General features: G+C 37.2%; 1 protein-coding gene across 1 annotated transcript in view; it reads left to right on the forward strand.

Moving 5' to 3' along the window:
• Nucleotides 1–12,925, forward strand: part of FHIT (fragile histidine triad) — a 1,350,907-nt gene that overhangs the window by 223,251 nt on the left and 1,114,731 nt on the right. Inside the window, exon 2 of the mRNA XM_011998356.1 lies at nt 1,851–1,943. The gene's annotated coding sequence lies outside the window, so the exon portion shown is untranslated. The remainder of the gene's footprint in view (nt 1–1,850; nt 1,944–12,925) is intronic.

Below are 12,925 nucleotides of genomic sequence, written 5' to 3' on the forward strand. Positions count from 1 at the left end.
CTCAAATCTTCCCTGAGACATTACCTTTTCAGTGAGATCTTTCCTGATCTCCTTGCTCAAAAATGAAACAATCTCCCCAAACACACTGTATTGATTTCCTAGGGTGGCAGTAATTAAGTACCATATACTGAGTGGCTTAAAACAACAGAAATTTATTGTCTCATAGTTCTGGAGGCTACAAGTCTGAAATCAAAGTGTCACCAGGGCCATGCTCCCTCTGAAATCTGCAGGGAAATCTTTCTTTGCTTCTCCCTAACTTCTGGTGATTCGCCGGCAATCCTTGGCTTGCAGCTACAGAACTCCAAAGCTACATAACTCCAATCTCAGCCTTTGTCCTCACATGGTGTTCCTTCTCCCCTGTGTCTCTGTGTCTTCATGTGGTCATCCTCTTATATCCAATCATATTGGATTAGAGGCCCGCCCACCAAACTCCAGTATGACTTCATCTTAACTTAAATAATTATATATCTGTATCAATTCTATTACCAAATAAGGGCACATTCTAAGTACTGAGGGTTAGGACTTCAACATATCTTTTTTCCTGATGGGGAGGGGTTAGGGGAACAGAATTCAACCCATAACACTCACCACCTCCCTTCCTGCTATGTGTTTCTCCAGAGTCCTTAGCACTATTTAAGCAATCATGTATTTTCATATGTATTTTGTTTGTTTGTCTCCTCTACCAGAAGGTAGACAGCATCATGGTCCCGATCTGGGACCATTATGTTCACTACTATAGAGAATAGTGCCTGACACCTTAGTAAAATCTCAATAAATATTTGTTAAATGAATGATCATCTGCTTTCAATTACTACATTGAGCTGACCATGTAACATGATGTGGACCAAAATTTTTAGATTAAAAAAGGAAACAATTACCTCTAAATGAGATCCTAGGGAATGAATTGGTGTTTATGATATTTTTATTTCAAAGAAGTGTACATGAAGGAAACCCAGAGGTAGAGGTCAGAGCAGTGAGGAACCAGCCAGTTGGGGGATTAGTGCATTGTCATTGAGTGATTTATGGGCAGCAAGGTCTCAATAGCCTCCCTGTCACTTGTCCACTTTGGGGTTATCCCTGCAAGTAAGGTGGGTTATGGGGCTTTCACTTCACCCTAGCATCTAACATGTGCCAGAAACTGTGCTTGGTGCTTTATTCTTATTTAGAAAAAAAAAAAATCTTCTTCATAAATGTATCCTTCAAATATTATTATACCCGTTTGATAGAGATGGAAAGTGAGTCTCAGCGAAATTGAGCAGCGACATAGGACATAGAAGTAGTAAACACATTACTAGGATTCAAACTCAGGCCAGTGGGACCAAAAAAACCCATATTCCTTTGCTTGTCAGATTCCTTCAGATTCTGTGGACACTAGAGTTTCAAGGGAAAGTGAGTAAACTGGCCCACACATGATGCTTCATACAAATGACTTGGCATAGACTATCAGAAAAGCAGAGAAAGACTCTTCCCACCAGACACATGGGTCAGCCTTATCTCTTTGCAAAATGGAAAGCCCCAGTGCCAGGACTTTCCAGTTCTTGAGGAGGGTCAAATGATGCGGCTGAAACAACCCTGGACTAGGAATCAGAAATGAATAATTAAGGCACGGTTCTGCCCCTTTTCTTGTGTGATCATGTATGAACCACTTATACCCTTTTGAGCCACAGTCTCCCATGTGCAGACTAATGACAATGCATACAAAAATCACATATGTACTTCCATTCTGCCCTTTTAACAATACCTGTGTGGCAATGCTCAGCATTCACGGTGAATATTCCTAATGAAATTGAACCTAGAGCCATCTGGATCACTGCTGAAATAATCACCTGAATTCCTTGTCCTTGGTGTAGGTGTCCTGGGAATACCTGCCTGCTTAGACCTTCTGTAAAAGCTCTGTGCATCCTGCCACTGAGGACTCCGAAGAGGCAGCAGTCTTCTGAAAGGTAGGGTTTACTTAATTTTGATTTTTTTTTCAAAGAGTTTGAAATAATTGACCTGCTATGAGTACCCTTATAATAGTAGTAATGTTCCTATGTACATGTAAAATAGAACTTTTAAAATGGTAAAATTTCAGGGCTAGATTCCCTTGGAGAATTTACCCTCTTTCGACTTCTATTTGTAGCTGCCATTTTAAAAATTGGGGTATAAATATTATGTCAGTTAAATAAAAGAATGATGACTTCACTTTCTGAAGAAAGCATTCCCCTTCTTTTCCATGAAATGTAACTTACCTGTTACCTGATTGACATGCCATTATATTATCCTTTCCCCAGCAGTTACACATATTTAATAATTTTTATGTGTAAAAAGTAAGGTTAAACAGTTACAAAGTCAAGTTGTTATGTTTTGCGTGGCTTTAAGAATGCTAGTGGAATGGAAATGAAATTAGGAGCAGCAGGAGGAGGCTCTGTTATGAAACAGAATTCCTTCCACAGCATGGTACCGTTCGTGGTCAGAGGAAGTCCTAGTGGCATCTACTGGGATGGACAGTGAAGGGTAGGTCTTACAAAGAGGCTTTAAGTTAGAGTAAAATAATCACTTGTCTGTATGCATCTTTGAACGATTTCACTGGATATGTTGAATATGTATTTTTAAAAATAGCAGCAAAGGGCCTATAATCCCAGCAATTTGGGAGGCCGAGATGGTGGATCACTTGAGGGCAGGAGTTTGAGACCAGCCTGGCCAACATGGTGAAACCCCGTCTCTACCAAAAATACAAAAATTAGCCAGAAGCAGTGGTGGGTGCCTGTAATCCCAGCTGCTCAGGAGGCTGAGGCAGGAAAATCGCTTGAACCCGGGAGGTGGAGGTTGCAGTGAGCCAAGATCGTACCATTGCAGTCCAGCCTGGGTGACAGAGTGAGACACTGCCACAAAAAACCCCAAAAGAATAATAATAGCAATAAAGTAGGAGCAATGCACTAATCTGGTAATCTCTAGCATGTCGTCAGGGGACCGTGCTCATGTAACCCCTCCCTAGGACTCATATTTACTCCTTTCCTTTTCTGTCACTTCATCTCATCTTTACACCTTTAACAATATCTCTCATTCCCAGGTCTCAGACAATTTAACATGTATAATAATAAGTATATTGAATAATCCTATGTGCCAGAACACAAAGATACTATGCTCCTTTTTCTGCTTCCAGTTGAGACCCAGTTTCCTGTATCCACTTTACAATGTCAACCAGCTTATCCTTCGTGCCGCCTTCCCTTTCCCTCTCATTCCACAGTCACTTGAAACCCATGGTTTATGCAAAATTTGCAAAGTTAGGCAGGATTGCTCCTAGAGCTGTAGAACTGTGAGACATTGCTGCATCTTGTCATGGGATGAGGCAGGCATCTTTAGATAGTTTACCTGGAAAACAAAGAAAATTTAAAGGCAGTAAATGAAATAAGGCAAAATGGAGCACTGGTGTTATGTGCCTTTTCATATGAGCCTTTGCATATAGTTATGTGATCCTTTTTGTTATTGTTTGGGTTAGCGTTTTAAGCCCTGAAGGAAGGCTTTTTTTTTTTTTTTTTTTTTTTTTTTGATGGAGGCTCCCTCTGTTACCCAGGCTGGAGTACAGTGGTGCGATCTCAGCTTACAGAAACCTCTATCTCCTGGGTTTAAACAATTCTCATGCCTCAGCTTCCCAAGTAGCTGGGATTACAGGCACAAGCCACCACACCCAGCTAATTTTTGTATATTTAGTAAAGATGGGGTTTCACCATGTTGGCCAGCCTGGTCTTGAACTCCTGACCTCAAGTGATCCACCCATCTCAGCCTCCCAAAGTGCAGGGATTACAGGAGTGAGTCATTGCGCCCATCCAGAAGGCTCTTTTTAAACATAAAAGCTGTCAATATAAAATATATTGTTTCTGGAAGGGTGGCATTTTAATAATAATTACTGATAAAAAGAACTGGCAGGGCATGGTGGCTCACTCCTGTAATCCCAGCACTTTGGGAGGCCGAGGCGGGCGGATCACAAGGTCAGGAGATCAAGACCATCCTGGCTAACACAGTGAAACCCCGTCTCTACTAAAAAAATACAAAAAGTAGCCGGGTGTGGTGGTGGGTGCCTATAGTCACAGCTACTCGGGAGGCTGAGGCAGGAGAATGGCATGAACCCAGGAGGCAGAGTTTGGAATGAGCCAAGATCGCGCCACTGCACTCCAGCCTGGGCAAAAGAGCAAGACTCCATCTCAAAAAAAAAAAGAACTGTAGACTAAGTTTTAGAAACCCTACTTACTCCTAGAAAGACGTATATTTTGTCTCCTAATAGTGAAGGGTATGTGCCCGATGTCTCCAAAACCCCTTTGCTATTTCTTGTCTTTACACAGACAGACTCAGAGTTCTACTGTTTGCTGTGTGCTCTTAGTGAACTCAACCTCTCGGAACTCTGGTTTCTTCTTCCATAAAATGAAGCTAGTTATTCTAGGGAACTGCTGCAAAGAATAGTTGTGAAGGATTAACTGACGATTTATGTAAAGTGGTTAGCAAGGTGGCTGGTATACAAATCTTTCAAGAAATGGAAGCCATAATGATTGTGATTAGAAGGAATTACGCAATTACCAACCCTGGATTGGCATTTTAGGATTTTCAGTATCGTATTTCTCTTGGGATATTATCTATTGCAGTTTTCAATGAGTCAGGATTTAGAGATATCTGAGACCAAAGAAATAAGGTAAAATAACGTGGCAAAGTACCATGTAGATTATCACTGATAGTCATGATTCTGTATAAGTCTCGTTGCTTTGAGATTAAATGCCACCAGTCTAAGAGCTAGAATTGATTGATGTTCTACCATTCTATCATTTAACTTTATCCTGTGTTTTCATTCCAAGTCTTCTCATGTACTTGGCAAGATGATCAAGGAAGCCCTGACCCTGGTTTCTATTTCTACTTAAAACTAAACTCAAATGTCACTAAATGAGGGAATGGATGGAGGTTAAGTATTTTGAGGAGAGGTGTTAGGAAATGCAAAGCAATGTTTCCTAAATGTTTTTACTTGTTTCCATTTCCAGTATGGCTAACTAAGTTCTACTGGACCTGAAATTCTCACAGATATCAACTATAAAGTACCAAAAGACCAAAAAAAAAAAAAGAATAGAAAAGAAAAAAAGAAATTACTAGATAATAAAAATAAGCAGAAAGATTCTGGAAGGGAGCTGAAATTCAAAACTTGGAAGCACAGATCTGTCCAAAGTGAGTTTCCCATTTTACAACTTTTAGACTGAAAGCAGGCTAAAATTAATGTCACTTCAGATGGCCAGCCTCCAATAGAAAACTCACAATGTTTTTGGTTTGAAGACCCAAAGAACAAGGTTCAGGGCAATCATAGCCACAGGAAAATGAATTTAGAATCTTGAAAAGAGGAGAGGCAGAGAGGGGAAGCTCCCAAATCTGTATATAAACACTACCCACATTTCTGGCTGACTCTTGGATTTATTAATGTGAGACAAACTAAACTTTCAGACAAAAAGAGTTACCAGAGATAAAGCAGAATATTTCATAATAGTAAGTCATATTAAGAAGGTGTAAGAATTGTAGATGAATATGCTCTTGATAAAATTCCAAGTGAGGTCACGTCATGTAATTTTGAGGTATATGTCATGTGTATATTCTTGGATGGAGCAGACACAAATTATCACAAAGGTAAAAGAACTGAACTGAAGTTTGAGCTGCCACCCAAAAGATAGTTTGAAATTTGAGTATAACTAATTGCCTGCTAAAACAAATAAATCAATACCCTTCAGAAAACTGTAACAGGATTCAAACTCTTCATACCATAACATACATACTTGCAAATCATACAAGCCCAAATTACATGATCTATGAAAACCCAATAAAATTGACTCATTCTGAAGACAAAAGGCAATTATCTGAGACCAATTCCAAGATGAGCCAGATGTGGGAATTAACAAAGATTTTAAAGTGGCTACTATAACCATGCTCCACAAATAATAGGAAAATAAACTCACAATGAATAAGAAGGTAGTAAACAGAAACTGCAAAAAGAACCAAATAGAAATTCTGAAAACTGAAAATACAATATTCAAAATCTCATTGAGTATACTTACAGCAACTGGAGGTAAAACAGGAAAGTGTCAGTGAACTTAAAGAGATCCATAGAAATTTTCTTTTGGAAGAACTGAAAGAAAAAAAGACTTAAAACAACTGAATAGAAAAAATAAACAGAGACTCAGGGACCTGTGTAACAGAAATTAAAATGCCTAGCTTACATGTAATTGGAGTCTCAGAAGGAGAAGAGAAAGAGAATGAAACAGAAAAAATATTTGAAGAAATAATGGGCCCAAATTTTCAAATTTGGTGAAATACATAAATGCATAGATCAAGAAATGCAGTGAACCCCAAATGGGATACATTTAAAGAAAACTGTGCATAGGTACATCGTATTCCAACTGGTGAGCACCAACAATAAAGAGAGAATCTTGATAGTAGCCAGAGAAAAATGGCACAGTATCTTTGGTGGAACAATGCTTTAAATGAACACTGCCGTCTCGTCAGAATTTATAAAGGCCAGAAAAAGTGAAATGATATTTTTAAAGTACAAATGAGGGGGGGAAAAAAGCAAAAAACTGTTAATCCAGAATTCTACATGTAGTGAAAATACCCTTTGTGAGTAAAGGCAAATTAAGGACATTTTCCGATAAAAGGAAACTAAGAGCATTTATTGTCAGTGGACCTGCACCACAGAAATGCTAAAGGAAAGATTATTCAGGCTAAAGTGAGATAACACCAGATGGAATCTTAAGTCTTCAAGAAGGAATAAAAAAAATTGGAAATTGTAAATATAAGACTATTTTTTCATGATAAGATCTTTAACATACACAGGACCTGTTAAAGCAAAAATTATAACATTGTCTTGTGGTGTTTGTGATGTCATATGTATAGATGTAATTCATATGACTTTATAGCATAAAGAATGGAGGTGGTGGCAAATGGATTTATACAGTTGCAAAGTTTTTCAATTTTATGTAAGATAGTATAAAATTAAATCTAGGTAGACTGTGAAAGATCAAGAATATATGTTTTAATTCCTAGAACAACCACTGAAAATCCAAAGATAAAATAGAATCCTAAATTAAAAAAAAAAAAAAGATCCAAAGATTGCAGAGGGAAGAAAAAGAAAAACAAGAAGCAGAGGAGCAAACAGAAAACAAATAATAAACTTACAGCTCTAAATGCAACCAGATCAGTAATCAGATTAAATGTCAATGGACTAATGACTCTAAAATGTAGAGGTGTCATAGCAAAATTCTACCTGATGTACAAAGAAGAGCTGGTACAATTCTACTGAACTATTCCAAAGAATTGAAGAGGAGGAATTTCTCCCAAATTCATTCTATACATTCACCCTGATACCAAACCTGACAAAAACACAATGAAAAAAAAGAAATCAATAGGCCAATATCCCTGACGAACATAGAGGCAAAAATCCTCAACAAAATACTAGCAAACCCAGTTCAGCACATCAAAAAGTTAATTCACCATGATCAAGTAGGCTTCATTCTGGCTTGCAAATTTTGTTCAACATATGCAAATAAAAATGTGATTCACCACATAAATAGGATTTTAAAAAGCCTTAGAATCATCTCAATAGATGTAGAAAAAGCTTTTGCTATAATCCAACATCCCTTCATGATAAAAAAACTTCAAGAAGCTAGGCAATGAAGAACATACTTCCAAATAATAAGAGCCATCTATGATAAAACCACAGCCAATATCATACTGAATGGGCAAAAACTGAAAGCATTCCCCTTGCAAACTGGAACAAGACAAAGATGTCCACTCTTACTACTCCTATTCAACATAGTACCAGAAGTGCTAGCCAGAGCAATCAGGTAAGAGAAAGAAATAACATGCATCTAAATAGGAAAAGAAGAAATTGAACTATCTCTCTTTGCAGACAATATGATTCTATTTCTAAAAAACTCAAAGACTCCACCAAAAGCCTCCTAGAACTCAGAAACAACTTCAGTAAAGTTTCGGGACACAAAATCAATGTACAGAAATCAGTAGCGTTTCTGCACACCAATAATGTTCAAGCTGAGAGCCAAATCAAGAAGGAAATCCCATTAACAATAGCCGGAAAAAATAGAAGTATATAAAATACTTAGGAATACATCTAACCAAGGAGATGAAATATGTCTGCAAAGGGAACCACAAAATACTCCTAAAAGAAATAATAGATGACACAAACAAATGGAAAAACATTCTGTGCTCATGGATTGGAACAATCAATTTAATTAATGGGGCCATACTGCCCAAAATGATCTACAGGTTTTATACTATTCCTATAAAACTACCCTACCTTATTTCACAGAACTGGAAAAAACTATTATAAAGTACATGTGGAGTCAAGAAAGAGCCTGAATAGCCAAAGCAAACTTAAACAAAAAAGAACAAAGCTGGAGGCACACATTTTTCAACTCCAAGCTATACTACAAGGCTACAGTAATCAAACCAGTATAGTACTGGCACAAAACAGACACAGAAACCAATGGAACAGACTAGAGAACCTAGAAATACAGCTGCACACTTACAACCATCTGATCTTCAACAAAGTCAACAAAAGGAGTGGAGAAAGGATTCCTTATTTAACAAATGGTGCTGGGATATCTGGCTAGCTATATACAGAAGAATGAAACTGGACCCCTACATTTCACCATATACAAAGCTAACTCCATATGGAGTAAAGATTTAAATGTAAGAACTCAAAGTATGAGAATCCTAGAGGAAAACCTAGGAATCACCATTCTGGACATCAGCCTTGGGAAAGAATTTATGACTAAGTCCTCAAAAGCAATTGCAAGAAACCTAAAAATTGACAAGTGGGATTAATCAAACCAAAGAGATTCTGCATAGCAAAAGAAACTATCAACAGAGTAAACAACCTATAGGATGACAGAAAATATTCACAAATTACACAGCCACTAAAGGTCTAATATCCAGAATCTATAAGGAACTTAAATGATTGAACAAGCAAAAACCAACCCCATTAAAAAATGGGCAAAAGACACGAACAGAAACTTCTCAAAGGGAGACAGACATACAAGTGGCCAACAAACATGAAAAAATGCTCATCATCACCAATCGTCAGAGAAATGCAAATCAAAACCACAATGAAATACCATCTCACACCAGTCAGAACGGCTAAAGTAAACAATGAAATACCATCTCACACCCGTCAGAATGGCTAAAGTAAAAAAAAACAAAAAACAAACAAAAAAAAAACATGTTGGTGAAACTGCTGACTGCTGAGAAACAGGAATGCTTATACACTATTGGTGGGAATGTAAATTAGTTCAGCCACTGTGGAAAGCAGTTTGGAGATTTCCCAAAGAACTTAAAACAGAACTACCATTTGATCCAGCAATTCCTTTACTGGGTATAGATCCAAAAGAAAACAAATCATTCTACCAAAGACACACGTGCTTGCATGTTCATTGTCACAGCACTATTCACAATAGCAAAGATATGGACTCAACCTAGGTGCCCATCAATGGTGGATCGGATAAAGAAAATTTGGTACATATATACCATAGGATATTATGCAGCAATAAAAAAGAATGAAATGATGTCATTTGCAGCAACATGGATGCAGCTAGACACCATTATCCTGGCAAATTAATGCAGGAACAGAAAACAAAATGCCACATGTTCTCACCTATAAGTGGGAACTAAACTGTGGGTACTTGTGGACATGAAGATGGTAACAATAGACACTGGGGACTACTAGAGCAGGGAAGAAGTGAGGGGGAAAAAGGTTGAAAAACCAAATGGTGGGTACTATGCTCAGTACCTGGGTAATGCTACCATTCATACCCCAAACCTTAGCATGATGCAATATACCCAGGTAACAAACCTGCAAATGTGCCCCCTGAATCTAAAATGAAAGTTGAAAAAATAAATAAATAAAAACAGATGAAAGAGTTTTTTTTCAAAAAGACCTAAGCCGAACCTTTATGAATGCAAGCTACTTTCAAATGATTGACAAAATGAATAAATTTTGTGGGCAAAGAAACCAAACAAACAAAAATAAATAAACATCCAAAAAATGCAGAGATGATTAGAATGTATAAAAAAGCAAGAACAGCTATATTCTGTTAGGAGATAGCCTTTAAATGTAAAAACACAGATAGGTTTAAAATAAATTGCTGGAAATAGATACACCATGGAAACAGCATAGGAAGTCTAGAGTGGCTATATTAATATCAGACAAACTAAACTTTAAGACAAAAAATATTATCAAAGATAAAGAAGAAAGTGTCATAATAAAGAAGTCATTATAGTAAGAAGACATACGGATTATACATGAATATAGACTCGATAAAACTCCAAGTGAGATCACTTTATGTCTTTTTGAATCTAGAATTGTTTGAGGACTATCTCAATCATGAGTCAAAAGACACAAGTGGCTCATCACTTTAAGGTAACAATCATTTAGTAAAATCATGGAATAAAAACTCAACACAGGTGAAAAAACATAATTGGAGAGTATAGAGATCTCAGTATAACTGCTGCTAAGTTTTTTATTATAATATTTTACAACATGTGTTTGCTTCATTTAATGCATTGTATATGTTTAAGCACCTCCCATGATCTAGGATCAAGTTGGATGCCTTCATAATTCTTCAAACAGAATTCATATTTAATTAGTATCCACCAGAACAGGCATTAAGCCTATACTGGTTGGTGCCTTTACCATACTAATTGTTAAATATTTTAAATATCATCTGTCTTGGTCCATTTGTTTCTGCTATAACAGAATACCCGAGACTGGGCAATTTAATAAAAGAAAATAAATCTATTTGGTTCATGGTTCTGGAAGTTGGGAAGTACAACAGCATGGTGCTGGCATCTGGTGAGGGCCTTTGTGCTGGTCAGTCCATGGAGGCAGGCAGAAGGGCAAAAGAAAATGAAAATGAGCAAATGAGAGGGCCAAACTCATTTTACAATAACTCATTCATGATAACAAACCTACTTTCTTCATAATGATGTTAATCCATTTATGAAGATAGAGCTCTCAAGACCTAATCATCTCTTAATGGTCCCACCTCTTGATGGTCCCACTTCTTAATACCATCACAATGGCAGTTAAATTTTAACATAATTTTTGGAGGGGACATTTAAATCATAACATAACCCCTGCTTACAATACTTATATAAGTTCAAAGTGTTTCCTCCATTTGTCAGTGGAAGAATCTGTGGCTGTAAGAGGTTCATACTATGTTGCCCAATGTCATACAACTAATGGATAGCACAGCCAACCTTCAATCTGAATCTGTCTGTTTCCAAACTTCTTCCACCGCACAGCATCGTTTTTCTCTGGGGTAACACCACTGACTCATTTTTGTTAGGGTATGCATATGAGAAACTACAGTGCTATTTTGTGGACTCCCTTGAAGATAAATGAACATTTTGATGGTATCTGGCTACATTCTGGATATAGTCAATGGCTGTGAGAGATAGGAAAGTTTGATATTTCACGTAGAGGTAGACCATGATTTGGGCCCAGTTTTGTGAGTACCCTAAAGTATAAACTATTAAACCTGAAAATGTCACAATTGTATATTCTTGATAAAGTTCTGTATTTCTGGCTGGGCACAGTGGCTCATACCCGTAATCCCACTTTGGGAGGCCAAGGTGTGTGGATTTCTTGAGGCCAGGAATTTGAGACCAGCCTGGGCAACACGATGAAACCCCATCTCTACTAAAAATACAAAAATTAACCAGGTATGATGCTGGTTGGGAGTCTGAGGTGCTTGGGAGGCTGAGGCAAAAGAATCACTGGACTCCAGGAAGCAGAAGTTGCAGTGAGCTGAGATGACTCCACTGCACAACACAGCCAGACTGTCTCAAAAAAAAAAAAAAAAAAAAGAGTCTGTATTTCCAATAGACATGTTTATAGTAAGAATTTGGAATTTATAGAAAACTTTTCCAGATTTCCGTGTATTCTGTGACATGAGAGAAAAACAGCAAGTAAGGATCCTCACCTAGCCTGGGACAGAATTTTACAGCAGTGCATGAAGTTTGGAGGGATAAATGATTTCTAAATGATTTTTAAGGGTCTATGCGTTTGTGTTTTACTTGTAATTAATATAACTACAATTATTTCTTAAAGTCAACATTTCAGACTTTTAAAATGTTACCATGTATCGAATGAATGCCACGCTGGCTGATTTTGAAAATATTCTCTAAATCTTTACAATGATCTTAGAAATATATATCATCCCTATTTTAGAGATAAGGACCCTGAAGCTTCCATATTTTTTCCTTGTAACTAGAAGGCTAATATGTTTGATCCTCTTCATGACATAGGACCCAAGCAATAAGCTACGGCTTCACTCTACTTTGCTTGTGGGGTTTTCTATGCCATTTCCATGTTATAGGTGAGGTCCCCTAGCCTGGAGTCAGGTGACATGGGTCCTTGTTATGGATCTTATTACTTAGCTAAGAAATCTCAACTTCCTTCAGGGTAGCTTATAAACTATTTTAAATAAGGTTACTAACATATATGTAGAAAATCAGGAAACAAATCTGCTAACCGCTACTGCTAATAGAGTTGCAAACATACACTGAGCATGAGAATTCATTCTTGAGTTTTCTGACAAGCAGAGCAAAGAGGGAAACAGAAGTTTCATATTATTGTAATCAGAAAAGTTAAAATGTCAGAAATTCCTCATATGACCTCTAAGATCCCTTCTTATTTCTGAGATTTTATAAAAAGAGGTGTAATAACACCTAAAATTCAGAATCTTAATACGATTAAATAAAATCATATTTGTGAATGAATATTAGATTACTGTTTTTCTTCTTATATAACTCCAATAAAGGCTCATGGTAGAAATCTGAGGACAGTCAGCTTTGTTAAAACCCCATACTCTGAATTTCTGCGGATCAACTGGTCTGTAGTTAA

The sequence above is a fragment of the Mandrillus leucophaeus genome, unplaced genomic scaffold (assembly GCF_000951045.1).
Source record: "Mandrillus leucophaeus isolate KB7577 unplaced genomic scaffold, Mleu.le_1.0 Scaffold57, whole genome shotgun sequence".
Lineage (NCBI taxonomy): Eukaryota > Metazoa > Chordata > Mammalia > Primates > Cercopithecidae > Mandrillus > Mandrillus leucophaeus.